A 24277-nucleotide genomic window follows, 5' to 3' on the forward strand; every position below is an offset into this window, starting at 1 on the left:
TTAAGGAGAAGAGATCTGGATAAATTGAAAGAATCAGAGATTTATGATTGTTTCAGAGAGAGCCTTAAGCAACGATTTAGAACCAAGGGAAAGGAACACAATTGAAGACCAATGGGTTGCTTTGAGGGATGTATTAGTGAAACCATCAGAAATCGAAATATGTAAAAAGACAAGCTCTAGTAGTAATCCTTGTATAAGACACGAGACATTGAATTTAACAGACAAAAGGATAAAATATGAAAATGCAGCAAATTAAGCAGGCAAGAGGGAACACAAACACTAAAAATGAATTTTATAGAGAGTGCAAAACGATAAAGCAGAAATGGCTAGAGGAGAGTTACTAAGCTGTAAAATCATCCATGATTCAGGGAAAAGGGTGCTGACTGTAGGAAAATGAAGGAGACCTCTGGGGAAAAGAGAAGCAACTGTTTGAATATTAAGAACTCAAATGGCAAGCCAATACTAAGTAAAGAAGGGAAGGCCGGAAAATGGGAGGAGTATATTGGTCTATACGAGGAACCGAGCGAGGTGACACAGTGGTTAGCACATTGGACACGTATTTGGGGTGACGACGGTTCAGATCCCCGACAGAGCAGCCAGTTTCAGATTTTTCGAGAAGTCACTAAATCGCTTTAGGACAGAGCCGATTTCCTTCCCCATCCTTTCGTAATCTGAGCTCGTGCTCCGTCTCTAATGACCACGCTGTCAACGGGATATACCAGGCGAAGAAATTTGAAGACAATATTGTAGGAACGAGAGGAGGAAGTAGATGAAGAAGAGATCGTATATACAATACTGCGACTTGAATTTGGCAGCGCTCTCTGCAAGATCCATGTCGATACAAGGCGACTGGAGTAGGACATTCACTCAGAACTATTTAGGTCGGTAACAGAGCCAGCAACGACAAAACTATTCCACCTGGAATGCTAGATTTATAAGACCGCAAAATACCCTCAAACTTAAAAAACAATGTAATAATTCTAATTCCAAAACAGGCAGATGCTGAAGGTGAGAGTATTACCGAACACCGGTTTGATAAGTCATGGCTGCAAAAATACTGACAGGAGAATGGAAAAACTGGTAGAAGCCGACATCAGTGAAGATCATTTTGCATTCCGGAGAAACATAGGAATTCACGATAGGTTGCAGAAAGGCGGATCTACGTTTATAGCATTTATAGATCAGCAAAAAGTTTTTGACAGTGTTGACTGGAATACATACTTGGAAATTCTAAAGGTAACAGAACAAAACGTAGGGACCGAAAGTTTGTTTACAACTTGTACGGAAACTAGACAGCAATTATAAGAGTAAAAGGATACTAAATGGTGCCAGTAATTTAGAAGGGAGTGAGACAGAGTTGTAGCCTATCCGCGATGTTGTTTAGCCTGTAAATTGAGTAAGTTGGGAGGGAATCAAGGAGAAGTTGGAAATGGACTTGATGTTGACGGAAAAGAAATTAAAACTTCGAGGTCTGCAATGACATTATACTTCTGTCAGTTATTGCAATGAAATTGGAAGAACAGTTGAATAAAATGAATAGGTTTTTGAAAAGGGCAATGAAATGTAGTAGAACTTAATCAGACGCTTGAGGCACTTGGATTATTATGAATTGAGACACTCAAAGTAGTAGCTTATTTATACTTGAGCAGAAAAGTAAGTGACAGGTTTCCAAAGTAGAGAGGATATATAATCAGGGACAATAGTAAGAAAAGAATTTCTCGACAAGAGAAATTTGGTAACATCAAATATAAATTTAAATGTTACGAAATCTGTCCTGGAGTGTAGCAATGTATGGAAGCGAAACGTCGACGACGAACAGTTGAGGCGACAAGAGAATAGAAGCTTTCGAAACGTAGTGTTATAGCAGAATGCTGCAAATTAGGTGGGTAGATTGGATAACTAATGAAGAGTTTGTGAATTGGAGGAGTCGGGTGGGGGGAGGGTGGGGGGGGGGGGGAGAGATAGGGAGTTAATGGCATCACCTGAGTAAAAGAAGGGATCGGTTGACAGGACACATACTGAGACCCGGCTGGCATGATCGGGCCTTACGTTTTCGAGAATTCCGCGGATAATTTATTTATTTAACATGAACTGAATAGGACAATCAATCTTACACTTCCTTACATCGGCCCAGCGAGTGACAGTGAATGGCGCACGTCATCACAACATGATAAATGAGTTGTTTGGCCCCAGACTGGAGGAGATGGATCTCGAAACAGGTGGCACCAGAAATGGAATGCCACTTGTCACACCGTGCGCGAACCATCAGATTCTTGCAAGAGAGATTTCCGTGTCGTGCCGCCTCACGCCACGGAGACAAGTAATGGCCACCAGGGTTTAGTCACTTGACACCGTGTGACTATTTATGGTGGGATTGCATCAAGTCACGTGTTCACACAGAAGATTTCTGCGTTAAAGGAGCAAATTGCGAAAGTCAGTTTGGAAATCGACCCATAAATATGCGGAAGTGTTAATAACATTTGGCAAAATCAGTACAAGTTTGTCAACTAAGTTTTGGCTGACATTTCTGCGATATTGTATGCAACACACTACATTGTATGCTGACGAGTTTAAAAAAAATGTTTAAATTCTTTAACTAACTAAAATGTTTTAGTCAAAAATTAAATTGTGAATTCTTATGACGACATCCTTTAGAGAGAAATATATTGATCTAAAGGAAATGATTCACCTCGGGAGACTTTGGTATCATCGGACAAGAAATTTAAAAAAATGCTATGGATTTTCGGCCGCATTGTTATGGAGGTGACACTATACAGAATAATTACGTCACAGCAAATTATTTATACATCGAATACAAACAGCAAAAGCTAAGAGGACAGGCAATAGTAACAGATTTTAATTAATACGTAAGCATGTAAAAAATTTACATGGGACATTTTGCTCTGAACACGTAATTTCGAAGCGACCTCGGTGGGGATGCGATACTCTGCGCGGAGTGTGGAAGTGGGCACCGGCCGCCCCTTATGCCTTAAAAACAGATTTGAGGTTTGTCCACTGCTGAAGGCACAACTGAGCCAATACGAGACGTCTCGCCTTTAGGGACTGGAGACGATCACCCTCGAAGGTCGGACAAGCGTAGAGGGTATAACTGCTTATACTGGGAGCTCCAGCATTAGCCACTAATGGAGGCCCATAGGAGAGGATGGCCAAGAATTCTGCACGCATGCGGTGCACTTTCACAAGTACTGAGTTCTGCCCCTGGTTGCACACTTGCCCCAGTATCACGCCAGCTGGCTGAGAGGGGAAAAGGGGAAACTGGAAACGCACCGCAATTAGATGACAGTGCAATTGCACAAGGAACACTGAACGGTTTGCGAGTGACTTGGGTTCATGTGTCATAACAACGTAGATCACAAACAAACAAATTCAGTGTTATTGTCACAGCACTGAAGCGCTGCAACAAATACATCTGAAAGGATATGCAGAAACGTGGTGTGGGGGGAAACGTCTTGGTTCTCGATTTCTGGCGCCCGGGCGAATTATGCTAATCGATTAATTCCTTTTGCAAAAGATTTTAATTCGTCTGAAATTAACGCTCAGCCAATGGCACCATTAAAAAGTGCACAGTTCGGATTTTACAAGCCAAAACAGTAAGCCTTACATAACTCCGGACTGAACGAGACTGGTGCTTCAAATTTGGTCCACCGGTGTATCAGACTTTACTCTAAGATACGTTTTAATAATTTTTTTTAAAAAAAACCTTACTTCGTTTGGATTTTACGTGCGAAAAACACGTTTTTCTGTGAAGTTTCTGAAGCGCGTCACTTCTGTACTTTAATGGTCCAAATGGCTCTGAGCACTATGGGACTTAACTTCCGAGGTCATCAGTCCCCTAGAATTTAGAACTATTTGAACCTAACTAACCTAAGGACATCACACACATCCATGCTCGAGGCAGGATTCGAATCTGCGACCGTAGCGGTCGCGCGGTTCCAGACTGTAGCGCCTAGAATCGCTCGGCCACTCCGGCCGGCTCTGTACTTTGAACTTGTACGAACCGGTTCAAAGTTTGCACAAAAGTAGATAAGTTGCTAGGTCGCAAAGAATTTTCTTTATCCTATTATCTTCATCCGTTATCGGGAAACGTTGGTTTAAAGCGAAGCTAAATGTAGCAGGTAAAATTCGGTATTACGTGAACTGAATGGGCGGAAACGGTTGAAAGTGTATCAAATAAATAAAATATGCTTACCTACGATAAAACTGAAAATTCGCTTACGAAAATGTTGCTTCATTCGAATTTTAAGGACAAAAAATACGTTTTTTTGTTTTTGTTTTCTTTTTTTACGCGCGCTACTTCTGTGTTTCAAACTTGCGCGTATCTGTTCAAATTTCATAAAAAAGTTGAGATATACATGTCATTAATGGTCGTCCTGTTGTTTTGTGAAAGCTTTATCCGTTGCCTCGGTATAAGCAACATAGTTCGAAAGATCCGTCGTCGCACGAGTCAGCAAAAACTACATCGGTTGCCAAGGTATGACGGTGTAATGTCAAAATTATGGTAGAAAAAGGCTGGAGACCAGAATGAAAAATGCTCCTATCGTAGAACAAAAAAGAGCGATAATGTCCTGAGGAGAGTTAGGGATGTAAAAGAGGGAACTAGCTTTTCGACTCATCCGGCAGCTTCATAGACATTTAAATCAAAACATCTTGACATATTCGCACTATTTTACGAATTAATCCTACTTCTCCAGCACATTGAGATCTTTTAGACCCGACCCCTCCTCCCTCCCAGTTACATGTATGATGAGAGGTGAAAGAATAGACAGAAATGTGCAGAGAATTGGATCCATCTGCAGTTTCTTTGGCGCTTCAGTGTATATCACATGAGTACTAATCCTAGCAAGTAAAAAAACCGTGATTATACTAAGATAATTTGATTTGTCTTTGAAGCTACCAGATAAGTCGAAAGCTAGTTCCCTTCCTTTACTTACCTAACTCTACTCAGGACATATTCGTCTTTCTTTTGTGCGACGATAGGAGCATCTGAAGACATAATACAGCTTATACCTGCTACAAATCTGTTCCCTTCAACCCTCAAAAACCAACCAACCTATTACAAAATATAGTCATACGAACAGGTGCACACCGTTTCTCAGATTTTTCTCACTCAGGTTGGTTGGTTGGTTTAAAAGAGGGCGGAATGGACCAAACTGCGAGGTCATCGGTCCCTTGTTACGAAGGAAACAATGCCGCAAGGTTGAGAATAAGACAATGAGACTTACAACACAAAACGGAATGAAAGGAAAAACCAAAACAACGACTGAAGGGCAACAAAAACTTAAATGGACAGAAGGGGACAAGAAAACCACAAAGACACAAGAAACCGGTAGAAGAGGTTAAAACAAGAAAGCAGGTTACCATGGCTGGCTGAACATGAGGATAAAACGGAAAAGGCAGCCATTCTGCAACACATTAAAACCCCCACCCTGAAAGCACTAGGGTGGGGGACACACAGGAACAAAGGACATGTGCTAAAACTTAGAGCAAATGATAAAACTCACCCTCACGAATAAAACGTAAAACTAAAGCTGCTTTTGAGGCATTGTCGCCCGATACCGAAGGTAGGGTGCTGGGAAGCTTAAAAGTCCGCAGCAGAGCGACTAAAAGTGGGCAGTCCAGCAAGAGATGGACGACCGTCATTCTTGAGCCACAGCGACACCGAGGTGGGTCCTCGCGACGGAGGAGGTAACCATGCGTCAGCCACGTATGGCCAATGCGGAGCCGACGGAGAACCACAGAGTCCCTGCGAGAGGCGCGCACGGAGGTCTTCCACACATTCGTAGTTTTCTTAATGGCACACAGCTTGTTGTGCGTACTGAGATTGTGTCATTCCGTCTCCCAAAGCCGCAAAATCTTGCGGCAAAATACTGAACGCAGGTCAGTTTCGGAGAAGTCGATCTCCATAAGCGGATTCTGCGTAGCCTGTTTGGCCAGCCTTTCGGTAAGTTCGTTGCCAGGGATTCCGACGTGACCTGGGGTCCAGACAAACACCACTGAACCACTGGACCGTTTGAGGGCATAAACTGACTCCTGGATCGTCGCTACCAAAGGATGGCGAGGGTAGCACTGGTCGATAGCTTGTAGGCTGCTCAAGGAGTGAGTACACAGGAGAAATGACTCGCCTGGGCATGAGCTGATGTGCTCAAGAGCACCAGACATGGCCGCCAGCTCTGCAGTGAAAACACTGGAGCCATCTGGCAAGGAGTGCTGTTCTATATGTCCTCCGTGAACATAGGCAAAGCCAGCGTGACCACCAGCCATCGAGCTACCGGTGTAAACCACTTCATGGCCCCAGTACATGTAGAGAATAGAGAGGAAGTGACAGCGGAGAGTCGAAGGTTTAACTGAATCTTTTGGGCCATGTGAAAGGTTCAGACAAAGCCACGGCCTAGGTGTGCACCATGGAAGTGTTCATGAATGAACCTCCAGATCGGAGAGAAGGGATCGCACACGAAGTGCAATTGTAAGCCCTGACCTGGGCCGCCGATGCGGGAGATGAACCGCCGTGGGCGGGAAAAGGAGACGGTAATTCGGAAGCGCAGGAGAACTACGAACGTGTGCAACCTAACTGGAGAGCAACTGCGCACTTCTAGCCTGCAATGGAGGGACTCCGGCCTCCACCAGGTCGCCGGTCACTGGACTCGTTCTGAAAGCTCCTGTCACTAGGCGAACGCCACAGTGGTGCACTGGGTCGAGTAAACGCAACGCTGAGGGTGCTGCCGAACCGTAAACCAGACTCCCATAGTCGAGCCGGGATTGAACAAGGGCTCTGGTAGAGCTGCAGCACCGTAGAGCGATCTTAACCCCAGTTGGTGATGCTCAGGAAGCGGAGGGCATTGAGGTGCTGCCAGCACTTATGCTTAAGCTGACGGAGGTGAGGAAGCCAAGTCAATCGGGCGTCGAAAACCAGTTCTAAGAATCGATATGTCTCCACTACAGTGAGTGGACCATCATTAAGGTAAAGTTCTGGTTCAGGATGAACGGTATGACGCCGACAGAAGTGCATAACACATGACTTTGCGGCCGAAAACTGCAAACCGTGGGCTCGAGCCCATGACTGCGCCTTGTGGATGGCTCCCTGGAGGCGCCGCTCAGCAACACCAATACTGGTGGAGCACTATGAAATACAGAAGACGTCTGCATATGGAGACAGTGAAACGGACACTGCTGCTAGACCATTAATGGCCACTAAAAATAGATACACTCAATATGGAGCCCCGGGACGCCATTCTCCTGGATATGGGACGAACTATAGGAGGCACCAACTTGGACACTGAAAGTACGAAGCGACAGGAAATTTTGGATAGAAATCGGGAACAGGCCTCTGAGACCCCACTTGTATAATGTGGCAAGGATATGATGTCACCAGGTGGTGCCAAATGCTTTTCGTAAACCAAAAAAGACGGCAACCAGGTGTTGGCGTCTGGAACATGCTGTTCGGATGGCAGACTCGAGGAACACAAGATTATCAGTGGTAGAGCGACCCTGGCGGAAGCCGCCCTGACATGGAGCCAGTAGGCCACGTGACTCCAGGATCCAACCCAACCGCCGACACACCATACATTCCAGCAGCTGACAAAGAACGTTGGTGAGGTTGATGGGCCGATAGCTATCAGCATCAAGCGGGTTTTTACCGGATTTAAGCACCAGAATGATGGTGCTCTACCGCCATTGCAATGGAAAGACGCCATCGCACCAGGTCCAGTTGAAGATGACGAGGAGATGTCGCTGGTAGTCAGATGAGAGATGTTTAATCATCTGACTGTGGATACGATTTGCCCCAGGAGCTGTGTCGGGGTTATGTGCAAGGGCACTGAGGAGCTCCCACTCTGTAAATGGGGCGTTATAGGGTTCACTGTGGCATGTAGCGAACGAGAGGACTTACCTTTCCATCCGCCGTTTGAGAGTGCGAAATGCTGGGGGTAGTTCCCCGACGCAGAAGCTCGAGTATAGTGCTCGGCAAAGTGCTCGTCAGTCGCGTTTGCATCGACAGACAACACGCCATTGATGTAAATGCCAGAGTCACTTGTTGGGATCTGGTACCCGAAAAGACGTCTGGTATTCGTCCAGACTTGGGAAAGTGACGTATGGCATCCAATGGTCGAGACGTATCTCTCCCAACACTCCTGCTTCCATCTTTTGATAAGCTGGCGGACGCGGGCAAGGAGCCGCTTAAAGGCTACGAGGTGTTCCAGGGAAGGGTGCCACTTATGCCGTTGTACAGCTCGCCGATGCCCCATAATTGCTTCAGCGACTTCTGGCGACCACCAAGGGACCTTTCGCTGGGTGCACCCGAAAAAGCGAGGGATAGCGTTTTCCGCTGCATTAACGACTGTTGTAGTCACCTGCTCAACCATCACATCGATGTTACCATGTGGGGGAGAGAGAACCGTGACCGCAGAGTTAAAAGTTTCCCAGTCTGCTTTGTTTAAAGCCCATCTGGGCAAGCATCCATGGGCTTGACGCCGGGGAAGTGACAGGAAGATGGGGAAGTGGTCTCTACCACATAGGTCGTCATATACTCTCCAGTAGATAGATGGGAGAAGTCCTGGGTTTGCAAATGGATAAATTAATGGCTGAGTAACTACCATGGGCCACAATGAAATGTGTGGCGGCCCCAGTATTTAAGATCAGAGGTCGAACTGAGACAGTAAAGTTTCGACATCTCTGCCTCGGCCAGTAAGCACGGTGCCACCCCACAAGGGGTTGTGGGCGTTAAAATCTCCCAAAAGTAGGAAAGGTTTAGGGAGTTGATCAATCAGTGCAGCTAATACATTCAAGGGTACTGCACCATCTAGAGGAAGACATACATTGCAGACAGTTATTTGCTGCATTGTCCTTATTCTGACAGCCACAGCTTCAAGAGGGGTTTGAAAGGACACAGTTGCACTACATACTGAGTTTAGGACATAAACGCAAACTCCACCTGACACTCGATTATAGTCACTACGGTTCCTGTAATATCCCTTATAGCTGCGGAAGGCAGGGGTTCGCATTGCCTGGAACCAGGTTTCCTGGAAGGCAATGCAGAAAGCAGGTGTAAAGCTGTTGCTGTAGCTCAGCCAGGCTGTGGAAAAAACCGCCGCAATTCCACTGGAGGATATCGTGAGACTGGGAAGGCGTGGAACATTCAATGAAGCAGTTTACGCCTCAGGGTCTGAGGGTCCGGCGAAATCTAAGTCCTCAGTGGATGCCAGAATCTCCATCTCATCCCCAGATGCATAGCTTGTAGGTAGCGGTGGTGTGGATGCCACTGCAATTTCTTTGGTCTTAGGGATCTTCTTTTTGGACCTTTCTCGCTTCTCCTCAGGTTCCTCTGGCTGGTAGGGCTTCACTGATTCAATCTCTGGGACTGGGGAGGATCGTGAAGCCCTATGACCAACCGCTTTGGAGCACTTCAGCCACTGGCGAGCGTCATCTTTCCCACTAGCAGAAACCTGGGAAGGGAGTGTGCCAAGGGATCCTTCCCTGGAGAGAGGGGCCGAAGAAGACTTACGCTTCTCCAGCTGGGAAGTGTACACTGGTGTCCCAAATGGTTGGCGGGGGGAAGGCAGTGCTCTCGTGGTAGGTGGTGTGGGAGCAACAGGGGGGGGGGGGGGAACTAGAATTCGCGGAACTGATTGGGCGAGAACTGTTCTTGTAGTGGCTGAGTATGAGGAGGTCATAGCCACAGGATGTAGGCGCTCATATTCTCTCTTAGCCTCAGTATAGGTCAGTCGGTCCAGGATCTTGTATTGGATGATTTTCCGCTCTTTCTGTAAAATCCTGCAGTCGGGCGAGCAAGGTAAATGATGCTCGCCGAAGTTCACACAGATGAGAGGCGGGGAACTTGGATTATTGGGATGTGATGGACGCCCACAATCTCGACACGTGATGCTGGAAGCACTGTGGGAAGATATATGGCCGAACATCCAGCACTTAAAGCACCGCATCGGGGGAGGGATATATGGCTTGACATTACAGCGGTAGACCATCACCTTGACCTTCTCGAGTAAGGTGTCACCCTCGAAGGCCAAGATGAAGGCACCTGATTATCCCTCGGACCCCGATGGACTCGCCGGACGAAATGAACACCTCGCCAATCTAAATTGGCGCGCAGCTAGTCGACAGACTACAAGAGAAGGTAAATGTGGAATATAATACCCTGGACCATATTTAAGCTCTTATGTGGCGGGATGGCTACAGAAACATCCCCCAACTTGTTACAATCGAGTAAAGTCCGTGACTGTGCAGAGGATGCTGTTTTTATCAAGACTGACCCAGATCGCATTTTGGACAAGCCCTCCACCTCCCCAAGTTCTCACTCAGGCTGCCACGCAATCGTGAATTAATTAGTTTTATAATCGGAAAAAAGTCTTCCAGGGACATGTGTTGATTAAAACATTGTATCATATTTACAACTTCATTATGGAGACGTGGAAACTCTTCCACGAGAAAATAATGTAGAACTCTTGGACTGTTTTATCGTACAAGAATTCGTCTTTTAAACGGGAATTGCACTGCAAGTCGATTAGTTCTATCTCCACTTTCACGGGGGCACTTTCAACTGATATGGGAAACGACCTCGAAAACAGCTCAAAAATAGATGTAAGACTGGCAGTGACCTCAAAACGTTTAGAGAACTACTCCTGTAATTCTTTCAAGTCCACAACGAATTCGTCAAAACTCCTGTTTTCTTCAATGCCAGTGAGCGTTGGGAAATGGACGGCTTTGTGGTCAGAAGTTGTCCCTTACACAACGCGACTTTCTTTTTAAGTGCATCCACCGACTGCACAGTGTGCAGTCAAGTCTGCTTAAAATGCAAGGTCTGCAATGCATTCCACATTTTCTAATTTTCGTTCCTGCTTTCCTTTTTGCTTCAGAAAGACAACAAAAGCATGTATTAAGCCGAAAAATCGTTCCAGGTGCGCCCATTATCTAAACAAACGTTTTTTGCAGTATTATATGGCCTCTCCATACTCTTCGTTCGCTTTTGTCAAAAACTGTTGCAGTTGATGGTGTAATAATGCGTGCGTCTTCAGAAATTTTTCTATTCCTACCACCAGTTTCATCGCCTGCTCCATGTTAGCTAATTCAGCACTAAGTGCTTCTTAATGTACAGAATAACGAATCCTGTACAAATCATCTGTCGATCACTGTAATTTTTTGCTCACTCATCTGCAACTAACTTTTCTGCATAGTGTTGTAACTCTGTTCTAACAAGTTCGCAGCATCTGTCGATTACACGATTGGATAATAAATATTGAGAATTCTCATCATTCCTTTCTGTGATTTCCATTCATTTTTAAAGGTTATGAAGATAGATCGCTAGGCTGCCTGTTTTTGTGTAAGTAACCACCCTACCTGTGAACTTCCTTCATACCACGAGCAAATAGCGAAGGACAACCACCGACACCACGATTCCACCGAACTGAAGAAAGTCGTGCCGACCGTACAGCACCACACCAAACGCCAGAAGCAAGAGTGTCCCATGGCACTGCTAAATAATATGTGGCGCTGTTACGAGTAGTTCCGAGAAGGTCCGAGCAAAACCGAAACTAACCGAGATGATCCGAGACAGGCCGAATGTCGGACAGCAAGCGTGCAGCACACTCTGCACGCCTACAGTTTTGTACGCCATGGCCAAGACGGCTTTGGGGAAATTAGAGGGCAGACCGGAAAAGAAAGAGCGTGTCCAGCCCGTTTGCTGCTGAATGGTTAAGTCCGAATATAGGTGCCATGGAGTTTCCGATAGTGGACTTCCCCACTCGTGACGTCAGTGTGCTCTCTCCGACCATGTATTGTAGCCGTAGGTTTTTCGATTGTCAAAGGAAGTTGCAACAGTAGGGGAGGCTCTGCCCACCATTTTCTAATAAGAACATCTGTTCACAATTTATTCAGGCTTAGAAGTGGCTATCCTTTAGGTTTAAATGTTTTTTATTTTTCATTTTCATCTCTTATTTATTTTAATTTCCTTTCTACAACATTATTACATCAAGTGATTAAACATCTTATCTTAATTTATAAATTTTAATTCCTCACACAATTTTTTGCAAGAAAGAGATTTTGGACACCTTATAAATCTACCGAGTCGATATATATTCTCTTAAAGTCTTTTGTCCTTTTGTCAAGGTCTATGTATGTTTTTTTTCGGTTCTGAAGAGGAGAGCCAATGAAATATTTTTTTTAATTTCAAGTATAGAATTTACTGTTTACTCCTTCAGCTTATTTATGAAAAGTATACACTCAGGTGTTTTTGATTTATTGAGGAGTTCCGTTTCCTACGCCAACCTTCGACAATACAGTGGAAATTCGATTAACCGTCATCTTCGGGACCGTGGTCGTGACGGTTGAGCGAACAGACGGATAACAGAAACACTGTATTCCTCCAAAACATAACCTCAGTCAATTATTTTATGTATAAACACATATCACTCTCACAGTAATATAATAATATTTCGGAGCGAAAACAAATTAAACACGATTGTAATAGCAAATAAAACTATTTATTACATGATAAAAACATCCGTACAGTAGCTACAAAAGTTGCAAAATACGTAATGTACAGTACTGTACTGTACTACAAACTTACGGGTGAAATAGTTTATCTAGCTTGGAAATAGTCAGTCAATTTCTTCTGGCTTTTTGATGTTCGAGCTTTCACTGCGGCAATATTTCGTTTTTTTCGGAGCAGTAGTGCCTGCGTTGCATTAGCCTCTTCTTGACTTTTAAGCCATTCTATACACTTGGACAGCATTGTTTCTGCCTCTGAATAGCTAATAGTTTGTTTTTCTTCATTGTTTGAATACTCGTCTTCATCAGCCCCTTCTTCTTCTTCTTCTTCTTCTTCTTTGGTGGCACTTACGCTGGCAGCAACTTCGTCATCACTCAAAATTTGAAAACCCCCTTCCACTTTGTCACACTCTAACCACTCTGATACTTCTTCTGACGTCAAATTTGTGCTGATTTGTAAATTATTGCACAAATTGACCATCTCGTCAACTGTCACACACTCAGGTTCCTCCGATTCTTCACCTCTAGGTTGAGCGTTTTATAATTTCAAGTTTTTGATTAAGTCCTAAACCAACACGTTTACGTGTTTCAGACATTTTATCATGTCACTGTATTACACACACCTGCACTAAATACGGTAGTGTAAAATATTAGTCAATAAAGCTTATTCAAGTGGAAAACACGTAACACGGCACAGCCCGCTAGATACACTGCGACAATTACAGTCTTCTCGCCACAACTGGAAGCCGATCCAGTGGTGATTGTTGACTCACAAGTGAGACAAAGACAAAAAGAGGGGGAGATGTGTTAGCACGTCAACTGAAGGTCATATTTTATGTACCATTCTACGGCGGGCGGGTACATTCACTTCCCACTAAAATAGAGTAAATAAAAAAAGCGAACGCGTCACTGCACCTTAGAGCATTCTGTTATTACAGTATTATTATGCTGTTACAGCAGTGACGGTTAACAGAAACTGACGGTTTAAAGAGTGACGGTTAATCGAGTTTTTACTGTATTTGGATCCTGTGTTCATGGTTAAAAATATACCACATTTCAATTGGTATACCAGGACTTTCCATCCGCCGATTTATAACACTAGCACGTCGCAACACTCGGATTGTAATTTTGAATATAGTACAATGAACAGAAAAACTAAAAAGGCTTTAACTTTGGGGTTTAATGAAAGTAGAAAAATTCATATATGAATGAAAAAATGAACGGTCGCCAGCCCAATTAGGCACATTAAGTTGGAAATACATGTTTAAGAAATTTGAATATTAGTAACTGAAGTTACTTTCATTAATATTTCCCTTTGAATAGCGCGCAGGATAAACACGGGCACAGGGCACTCTGAGCTGTGGGTAGCATCAGTTACCAATAATGCACAAACCACTAATCATAAAAAGCAAAATGTACCAAATTAATACTAATAACAGCTACACTCAAGATCATTACTTGAATCAGTACTGAAATGTTACTTAAGAAGTACAGAAGTAATTTTGAACATGGGGGGCTTCTGACCTAACGGACATGTAAAAAAAACACAAATAAAGATAAATAATGTAATAATTACACTGTTCCTATCCCTCTGCTGACATTTGTTTTCCTTAGCAGGAATAATGTTCTAATTATCTTTCTAATATGAGAAGAATATGGTGTTGACCAATATACTGGTATATATCCCTAGTCAAACTCTATGATTATTTCAGCAGCAAAAACTAATTTAAACAAAGTCACTTCTTAAATTCATTTGGGATAGTTTATATTTTACTTTTCAAGGCACATTATTGAACACTGAGCTCAATTAACTTCAAAAAAGATCATTCATGATAGTAATTAAGGCTACATTATGTTCAAACAAGTTAAACTTATTTGCCTTTTTCATCACCTGTGAAGCAGGTGTTTTAGACAGTAACATTTACACAATCTGGCACTGTCTTTTTGCAAAATGATACTTTGCGCTAAACTGAGAGTACTTTAACAAATTTCTATCTAACTTCACTTTTGTGTTTTTAGTTTCAACTTTTGCTAATCTTTGCACATTTGACCAAATAAATTACTAATTCATTTGAAATAAGATACTCGGTTTTATAATCACTTAGGAGAGGACCCTGAAAAGTTTCATGATCAGGATAGAAGTTATGGTTCCGAACACAGATTTATAGCATTTGGATTATTATTAAAATCACTTACACAACTTAACTGGTCCATGCTCTGATACATATCTATTTGCACGAAGTTAGTGGAGCAGTGGCGAAGTTATGATGGCAAGCGACATGGCGGCTAACTGTACTCACAGCTCTTGATATTTGAATGCTCCATAAAATTTCTTCTTGGCGACGGATTTTTAACGTGTTACAGCCATTCCTTATTGCCGAGAGTACCAAGTAACAGCCAAATCCACATCCGGGGCAAAGTTCTTGGAAAGCGGCTTCCAGTTGCCTCCCTTGGCACCGTCGATGTGTACCGTGCAACGGCTTGCAACTGACTGCGTCCCCTTCACACCAAGGAGCCGCCCAGTTCGACCACCAAAACGACCTTTTACATCGAGCTATGCCACTTCCATTGCGGCGGGACTTCACTGTATCTTTTACGTTTTACACTACAAGTGCCCTAAGCGTGAACCAGCTTCCAATATATAATGTTTTTCTTATAAATATACACATATTACAAAATTTCATTATTTTAAACAATCATTTATCTTTTTCCATATATATATTACAAATTTTAAATTTCCTGTCACAAATCAAGGACCTTAACTAACAAAGAATTAACACTTCATAATTACAGATACAAAGTGACATAAAATGAACCCATTTCTAATCGATATAATTGTTACAGATTGACCATATAGACTGTGAATTCAGTGGACTTTCCTCCCCTGGGCGTTTCCTCCATTACTACCATTCATGCTTCATCGACATTCTTTGTTGGAAGATAAGCCGCTGCAGCACACACGCAGCAAAACAATCGAACTTCTTCATCCCCGTTTTCCTTCATTAATACCAATTCTTGTATTTTCTTCCACAGACATTGGTTGGACGAAAAATATGACCGGAAAACGACGTTTCAGGAAACTGTTTTGATAGCTTTATTTGCAGCCTTTTCAAACTCTAGCACTGCAGTTTTCGATGTATTTTGGCTTCTGTCTGGGACCAAGGAAAATAACAGAGGAAATGCTATTGTATGTCAACGTATATGGTGTACAGTTATTTGGATTTTTTCGAGCAACTGTCATATGTCGCATTCATAAGAACAGTCGCATTTTCACAAAGGATTTTCTGCGCTTCTTCACAATCGACCACCAGAATTCTTTTTCTAGGAACAGACCCACTCTTAGTTTTCAAAACTCTTACTTTTAGTTAATTTCATAATTTCTCTGCACATTTGAATCCCTGAGGTAGTGTCAGCGTTCTGGGCCATCCCAATAGCTTCCATTCTCGTTTTACACAATGGAGTCTTGGAGTTCTAATAATTTTGCATATCTGCAGCGACTTATAAACCCTTACCATTTCAAATCTTGAAATTTCTCTTTAAAAATTTGGAAAATAGGCACTGTCTTTCCTTCTTGGACTCTTTTCCTGCAGTTATGCATTAGTTTGTTACCCTGCACTTCTGCTTCGTCAAGCACTTCGTCTGTAGGCCACAAGTGGCCCATCGGAACCATCCGACCACCGGGTCATCCTCATCTGAGGATGCGGATAGGAGGGGCGTGTGGTCAGCACACCGCTTTCTCGGTCGTTATGATGGTTTTCTTTGAGTAGAGCCGCTACTATTCGGATGAGTAGCTCCTCAATTGGCATCACGAAGCTGAGTGCTCCCCGAAAAATGTCAACAGCTCATGGCGACCCGGATAGTCACCCATCCAAGCGCCGGCTACGCCAGACAGCGCTTAACTTCGGTAACTGGAACCGGTGTGTCCACTGCGGCAAGGCCGTTGCCTCTGCTTCGTCAAGTGGGCAAGAATGTGTAAGTAGGCTGTTTATGTGTTTGTATGTTGGTAGCGCTATGTAGCCTCTGTATTGAATCTCTGACTGTGCTGTGTGCACTCTGTAAGAGTTGGACTTGCAGTTTGAGGTGAAAAAACAGCAGTGATGGAAGTTGGGAGTGAGTAGTCAGCATTGATGGAGGTTTGAGGTTAATAATTAATAGTGTTGGATGTTTGCAGTATTAGCGCGAGTGGACGATCTGGACGTGTGTCCATCATGGGAATGTAATTTTTCGATGATTATATAATTTTTGGAACTGAATTCATGGACGATTATATAATTTTTGAACTGGTTGTCACATTACTAAGGTAAATACATCGTTTGCTCTGCAATAAAATCTTTCTTTTGCTAATCACATGCTTATAAGTAGTTAGAGCCTTCAGTAGTTAGAATCTTATATTAGCTGGCAATATTGGTGCTTGCTGTATTGCAGTAGTTCGTGTAATGAAGATTTTTTTGAGGTAAGTGACTTATGAGATGTATAGGTTATTGTCAGGATTTCTTCTCATTCAGGGCCATTCTTTTGAGTTAATTTGAAAGCAGTCAGATAACGTTACCGTTGAATATTGTGCATAATTAATGTGTAGGAAAAGTTTGAGTCCTGTTAGTCAGGGAAAATTCAGTAGGTCAGAGTTATAATGATAAAGAATAGTAAAGAGACAGTATAGTCAATTTCACTCAGCAATATAAGCAGAAAATTTAAATAAAGAAGTTTCAAATGTTGCTACTCAGCTCAGCATTTTTTTTCCTTCCGGAACTCATGCACAACGAATCGTGTACGCATCAAATTTTCCTTGCAGGTGGAAGTGATGACAATCCTTGAGATGACACAGCTTCCCTATCGTTGTTGTGATTATTTCCATTATTCACTGTGTGTAGAACTCAAGCAGCTTGAGCCTACGAAACCACACAGAACCGAAGGCTCTCGGCGAGGCCACTGCGTGACTCAACGGTGGCAATACATCCGCTGCTGGTGGCCGACTGGAGTAAATCAGCAACGGGGAAGGCTCTGGTCGGGAAACCCATGGTGCAAAGCTGCTTGGTCGCACGGTGAATGCAACTCCTACAAATGAGTCGGAAACACAATGGTCGGGAAGCCCACATAGCCGAGATGCGGAGGCAGCTCTGCGAAAGCGACTGAGTGCACACAGAGTGCACCCCGTTACCAATAGCGTCTCATGTGGGCTGTGTTTCACTGAGGAAGATCCGTTAAATCGTCGCACCAACGTCAGAACGACAGATACCGAAATAAGTGACGGCGGGATGGAAAACCAATTAAAATTCCTAAACAGAGGAAGACCATTGGACCTGACTGGAAACCAATACGATTCTACATAGAGAGTGTGGAAGTACTTGCTCCTCTCCTAGCAGGGTACCGAAGGTCGCTGGAGAAACGAAGCAAAATGTTACTAGTGGCTGGAAAAAGGCGGAGGTCATTCGCGTTTCAAGGAGAGTAATCAAACAGATGCACGAAAGGTCTGTGTCTCCGATGTATAATTTTGAAACACATTATATGCACGCGTATTATGACATTTCTGGAGTCCGAAAATCTCCACTTTATAAATCAACATGGGTTGTGAAAACAACGATTGTGTGGAATCCAGCTCGCTCTGTTCGTGCAAGACACGGTAATTACTGGCGCGCAGGTTGCTACCGTACTCCTTGACTTTCGGAAGGAGTTCGACACACTTGCTCATGGCCGTCTAAAATATATAACAAAAACGTACGAAATACAGACCTGCGGTGAGTTTGGATTGAAGAGTTTTTAGCAAACGGAACGCAGCTTGTCATTCTCAACGGAAATAAATCTTCTGACGTGAAAGTATCTCCGGGTGTATCTCAAGGAAGTGGTATAGGGCATCAATTTTCACATTATTTATAAATGAGAGAGTGTGCAAAACGTCGGAAGTTCCACGAGCCTTTCGAGTATTATGACGTTATAAACAGAGAAGTGGCGACGCCATAAAGCTGCACCGAAATGCGGGAACGCCTGCAGAGGTCTGACGCTTGGCACAGAGATTGCCGGTTGACTCTCAACATAAAGAAAGCCTTTTTCATTGATTAACAGAAAATGTTTATTGACGAATTCTGATCAATCGTCTGAACTGCTATACCTAAACAGATTTTTCCATAAAGATTGCTGGCCTCGCTTTCACCCGAAGGACACGATTAAAATTGTCATTGCTCCAGAACCAATAATGAATGCTTTGTAGCATTCTGGTGCTATTCAAACTGATTCCGTGTTAAGTCAACTGGCCTGGAAAATGTACGTTGCTAACAACCCCCTTGCACCATCTCAAATTCCTTCCTTTAAGACTTCCGCAGAATTCTTCACAAGGGCAAATGCAGGGTAATGATTCACAGGCACGTAATCCAAGAATACCACCGAAAAGAAAGTACTTCAAGAGAGTGCTTGATCAAATCTAGTGTATTTGCTTCAGTTCAATATATTACAAGCTGGTCTCATCCAATTTGAGGTCCCGAATTACAAATATGTCTTCAGGAACTGTCCATCACGTTACAGTTTTCCTCCAAACACAAATATTTTCATGAGTTGCAGAGTACATAGAAAGAGAAATAAAATGTTATATTTTTCAAACAACGTAATTTCGAAAAAAAGTTTAGAGCTTCCGACAGCTGTCTGTACCATAATAGGGAGTAAACCTACTGACTGCCAGGGTTGGCACAGTGCACCATTTACAAGGCGAGGCAGTCCTGGGAGTCTGTAGTTTTGATCGTGATGATGGTAGCAGAAACAGCTATCAAAAGCGCCATAATTTTATTGAAAGTTCGCCCAACGCTCAAAACCAGTGATATTTTTATTCAGCTATACCTTCGTGAAAGACTCCGCAGAGATGCAGAAAGTTAAAAAAAATCTACAAATATTTATTATGAATGTACTTCCACTTCTTTGATCTTCTACAGTGACTGAAATCAGCGCATGTTACACCACAAGCACCAGCAGTGGTCTGCCATCATGTCTGTGTTCCTTGTACTATGCCTGCCTGGATGTCTTCGTTTTGTGGTCTTTACATCTTGGCAGAAGCACTCTGACACTTAGTCCATTGCCTGAATTTCACAGCACATATAGAGCACACTTTATGCTGCGTCTAACACTTGTCCTGGACACAGAGATCGTTTACATTTGGCAAAATGACAGATTTAGAGTCAAATTCCCTCCGAAATGCTTAATGAGTAGAAGAAATACATCTGGGCATGGAGATCTAGATGTAGAGCACCTGCCTGGAGACCGTGACATAGGGGAATCGAATCCCTTTCGGACCATGGAAACTTTCAGTGTGCCTTTAATCCAGCCTTCGCCTCTCAATGATTTGAAGAGACTCATGAACGATACATAGTTCGGATGCCACGTTAAACTGTAGGTACCCTTTCGCTGTTGGACAAGTGGGATGAATTAAAAACATACACGTCACTGAAGTGGCATCCGTTTGAAAGACAAGCACCAAGCCATTGAGCTACACGAAATTATTCTGGGAAATATTTCATGGATCCTAGTAAAATCTCGTTGTAACGCTTATTGATTGATAAACAACGCTGATATATTACTTTTAGTTCAACTGATAATAGCTGCAACACCATCAAATATAATCACAAAATACATTATTCCTGACAGAGGCGCTTGATATATACAACAGCACACTATGGGCCTCGCACTGTCAGGGGGCACACACCATAGTGGCCCAGTCCTTTTGGTGAAAATGCGGAACTGAAAATAATAATATTGTTCAGGAAAAATGTGTGTATCGTAGTGCAGTATTTAAAAACACTAGGGGTAGTAGATTGACATAAAACTGTGTATTTCCGTACATATGAGAAATACATTCGTTGATATACTGATTTATTAAATCACTTTTTATGTATTATAGATCAGCACAAGAATTTTATTTAAATGTTCTGTTCCGCTGTCGACTGCTGTTCCTTATTAGGAACTAGTGTCACAATATTGTCGACAGAAAGTGATTTGCTTCTCCATATATTATAAAAATGTGTGTGTGTATTTGTGTATATTCAACCTCTCCTCCTAAACCACTGGGTCGATTTCAATCAAACATGGTAAGCTTATCAATTTCTGTCCGGAAAGAAGCGCTGTGGAGATAAGACCACCTCTCTCCCATAAGGGTGGAGTGAAAAAATAGTTCTTCCTTACTGTGAATTATGCAGAGCACATTTTGTCCGACTGGGTTTCCTGCAGGACTGGCTTGTTGTGCGGGTAGTATCGGAATGCATTGCAGGCGGTATGCGCCCGGACGACCAAGAATGTGCAGCAACAAGGGGGGAGGGGGGGAGGAGAGCTGGAACGAAGAAACGGGCAAAGGGTGGGGAGAGGAGAGTTCAGAGAGATGGGGCAGGAGGAAATGGACAGATAGAAGGAGGAGGAGATGGACAGAGAGAGGAAGGAGAAGTAGATGGCCTCATAGAAGACTGTAATAAAGAAATACCCGGACAACACCGAGTTTTTCAGATAGTTATTAACAAAAGTCGCCTAGAAATCGTTTGTTGATACAAGCTTGCTCCAACGACTAAGGCCGCTAATAAATGGAAAGCCTCAGATGTGGGAAAACGATTTGGCTCATTTTTAGCAGTTCACTTGTGTGCAACTTACAACGAAAGGCTAACATATTTTGGCTCAGTGCCCTCGCGTTTTTTAGAACACCACCACTAAAGTACATGACGTATAATTGACTAAAAACTGACGGTATCGATACATAGTTAAAAACTGAGCATTTTTCAGTATCATATATTGTTGTTGTTGCTGTCGTTGTTGTTGTTGTGGTCTTCAGTCCAGAGACTGGTTTGATGCAGCTCTCCATGATACTCTATCCTGTGCAAGCTTCTTCATCTCCCAGTACCTACTGCAACCTAACCTACATACTTCTGAATCTGCTTAGTGTATTCATCTCTTGGTCTCCCTCTACGATTTTTACCCTCCACGCTGCCCTCCAATACTAAATTGGTCATCCCTTGATGCCTCAGAACATGTCCTACCAACCGATCCCTTCTTCTAGTCAAGGTGTGCCACAAATTTCTCTTCTCCTTATTCTATCCCATACCTCCTCATTAGTTATGTGATCTACCCATCTAATCTTCGGCATTCTTCTGTAGCACCATATTTTGAAAGCTTCTATTCTCTTCTTGTCCAAACTATTTATCGCTCACGTTTCACTTCCATACAAATACTTTTTATCGCCGCCGGCGTGGCAATCAAGGTTTCTGGCTGTGGAGCAGAGAACATGTGATCGATTCCTAAAATAATGCATTCTGGGTTTTGGTTTTGTTTTTCATTTGTATTTTTTTCCTCATATTGAAACTGGTAGGAATAGGAAGGTTAGTAAGGCAAGTACGTCAATAAGAAATAATAACAAGGTAGGCAAACAAATTTCTCAAACGACTTAGATTAATAAGGAATTAAAATTTTGAGTCTCATTGTAAGAAAACAAATCCGAGTAAGACTGTTGCGAATTCATCAATAGGAACCACAAAGAGCCGACCGTGGAACGTTTGTTTGCAGCGTCAGGGGAGTGGTGCGCCTCAAAATTAATTTCAGAAAAAGAATTATTTTTGAATGTAAAGCAAGCCTGTTTCCAACCAAATCTTCGAAAGCAACGATATAGTCGCACTGCGTTTATTAGACGTTCTTGGGGCATCAAGTATTTTTGCTTCAAATGTTTATATGACGTACGATCCATCCAGGTAAACGAAGGAAAGTGAGGATGTGTAACAGAGTGACTGAAAGAAGGCAAGTAAAGTGTTTAGGATTAAAATTTTAATTCTTTTCTAATTCGAGTAGTTTGAGAAATTTATTTGCCTACTTTGAACATCAACAAAAGCAAAACGAGGATAATGGAATATGGTCGAATTAAATTGGGTGATGCTGCGGGAATTAGATCAGGAAATGAGACGCTTAAAGTAGTAAATGAGTTTTGCTATTTGGGGAGCAAAATAACTGATAATGGTCGAAGTAGAGAGGATATAAAATGTGGACTGGCAATGGCAAGGAAAGCGTTTCTGCAGAAGAAAAATGTGTTAACATCGAGTATAGATTTAAGTATCAGGAAGTCGTTTCTGAAAGTATTTGTATGGAGTGTAACCATGTATGGAAGTGAAACGTGGACGATAAATAGTTTAGACAAGAAGAGAATAGAAGCTTTAGAAATGTGGTGCTGCAGAAGAATGCTGAAGATCAGGTGGGTAGATCACATAACTAATGAGGGGGTATTGAAAAGAATTGGAGAGAAGAGAAATTTGTGGCACAACTTGACTAGAAGAAGGGATCGGTTGGTAGGGCACATTCTGAGGCATCAAGGGATCACCAATTTAGTATTGGAGGGCAACGTGGAGCGTAAAAATCGTAGAGGGAGACAAAGGGAGATGAAGAAGCTTGCACGGGATAGAGTAGCATGGAGAGCTGCATCAAACCAGTCTCTGGACTGAAGACCACAACAACAACCTTGTTACTATTTCTTAGTGATTTACCTACCTCGCTAACCACTCTATTCCTGCCAGTTTCAATACAGAAAAAAATACAGTTGAAAATAACTGCAAAATGTATTCTTTGAGAATCTAATATAGGTTTTCTGTCACACAGTCAGATGCCATGGTTGCTACCCCAGCAGCAATTTCGTTGAACAACGTTTGCCTAATTGGTAGATAAGCGACAGTCGTAAAAAATCGTTTCCTCGAGTTCTAGGAAAATTGCGTTTGCAGACCAAATATAAGTTGATGAAACATACTCGATTTTAAATTGGTTATCGATCCCGTCAGTGTTTACTACTCTTCATGAATTTTAGGTTTAGTATTCTGAAAAACGGGGGGAGGGGGGTGGAGGGAGCCAAAATAAAAAAAATGGTTCAAAAATGGCTCTGAGCACTATGGGACTTAACTCCTGAGGTCATCAGTCCCCTAGAACTTAGAACTACTTAAACCTAACTAACCTAAGGACATCACACACATCCATGCCCGAGGCAGGATTCGAACCTGCGACCGTAGCAGGAGCCAAAATATCTTCGGTCGCAGGTTCGAATCCTGCCTCGGGCATGGATATGTGTGATATCCTTCGGTTGGTTAGGTTTAAGTAGTCCTAAGTCTAGGGGACTGATGACTTCAGATGTTAAGTCCCATAGTGCTTAGAGCCATCTGAACCATTTTTGTAGACAAGCGACCTCCCAAATATGAGCCAGACCAGTTGGCCGAGTGTGAGGCCTTCTCGTTGTCAAAGAAACGGGATAGTTGTAAAGTGTGATAACTATTCGTTTGAAGTAACATTAATGTTAATATCACGCACTTAATGCTAATTACACTATTCAGTCACATTAATTTGATACCTGTCAAAAGCCAGAACACTTGCCTTTTGCATCGCGGATCGCTGCATGACGTGCAGGAAGGGTCAGTGAGCTTATGGAAGGTCCTGAGAGGGATGTGGAGCCAGGTCGACTCCAGTCCCGAGGCCAGCTGCGCTGGCTTTCTCGGCTGAGGATTCATGGCGCGAACAGGTCGATCGAGGCGATCCCACAGACTCTCGATTCGTTTTAAACCTGGGGAATTTGGTGGCCATGAGAGAACGGCAAACTCATCCTTGTGTTCTTCGAACCGCGGACGTACACTGCGAGCCGTGTGACGTATTCCTTTGTCCTTTTGGTAGATGGCATCGTGCCACATTGCGTGTAGGGCTGGACATGGTCCCCAAGGATAGATTCATATATGTGGCTTCCAGAATGACGAGATCACACAGGGAATGCCATGAAAATATACCA

The sequence above is a fragment of the Schistocerca cancellata genome, chromosome 5 (assembly GCF_023864275.1).
Source record: "Schistocerca cancellata isolate TAMUIC-IGC-003103 chromosome 5, iqSchCanc2.1, whole genome shotgun sequence".
Taxonomy (NCBI): domain Eukaryota; kingdom Metazoa; phylum Arthropoda; class Insecta; order Orthoptera; family Acrididae; genus Schistocerca; species Schistocerca cancellata.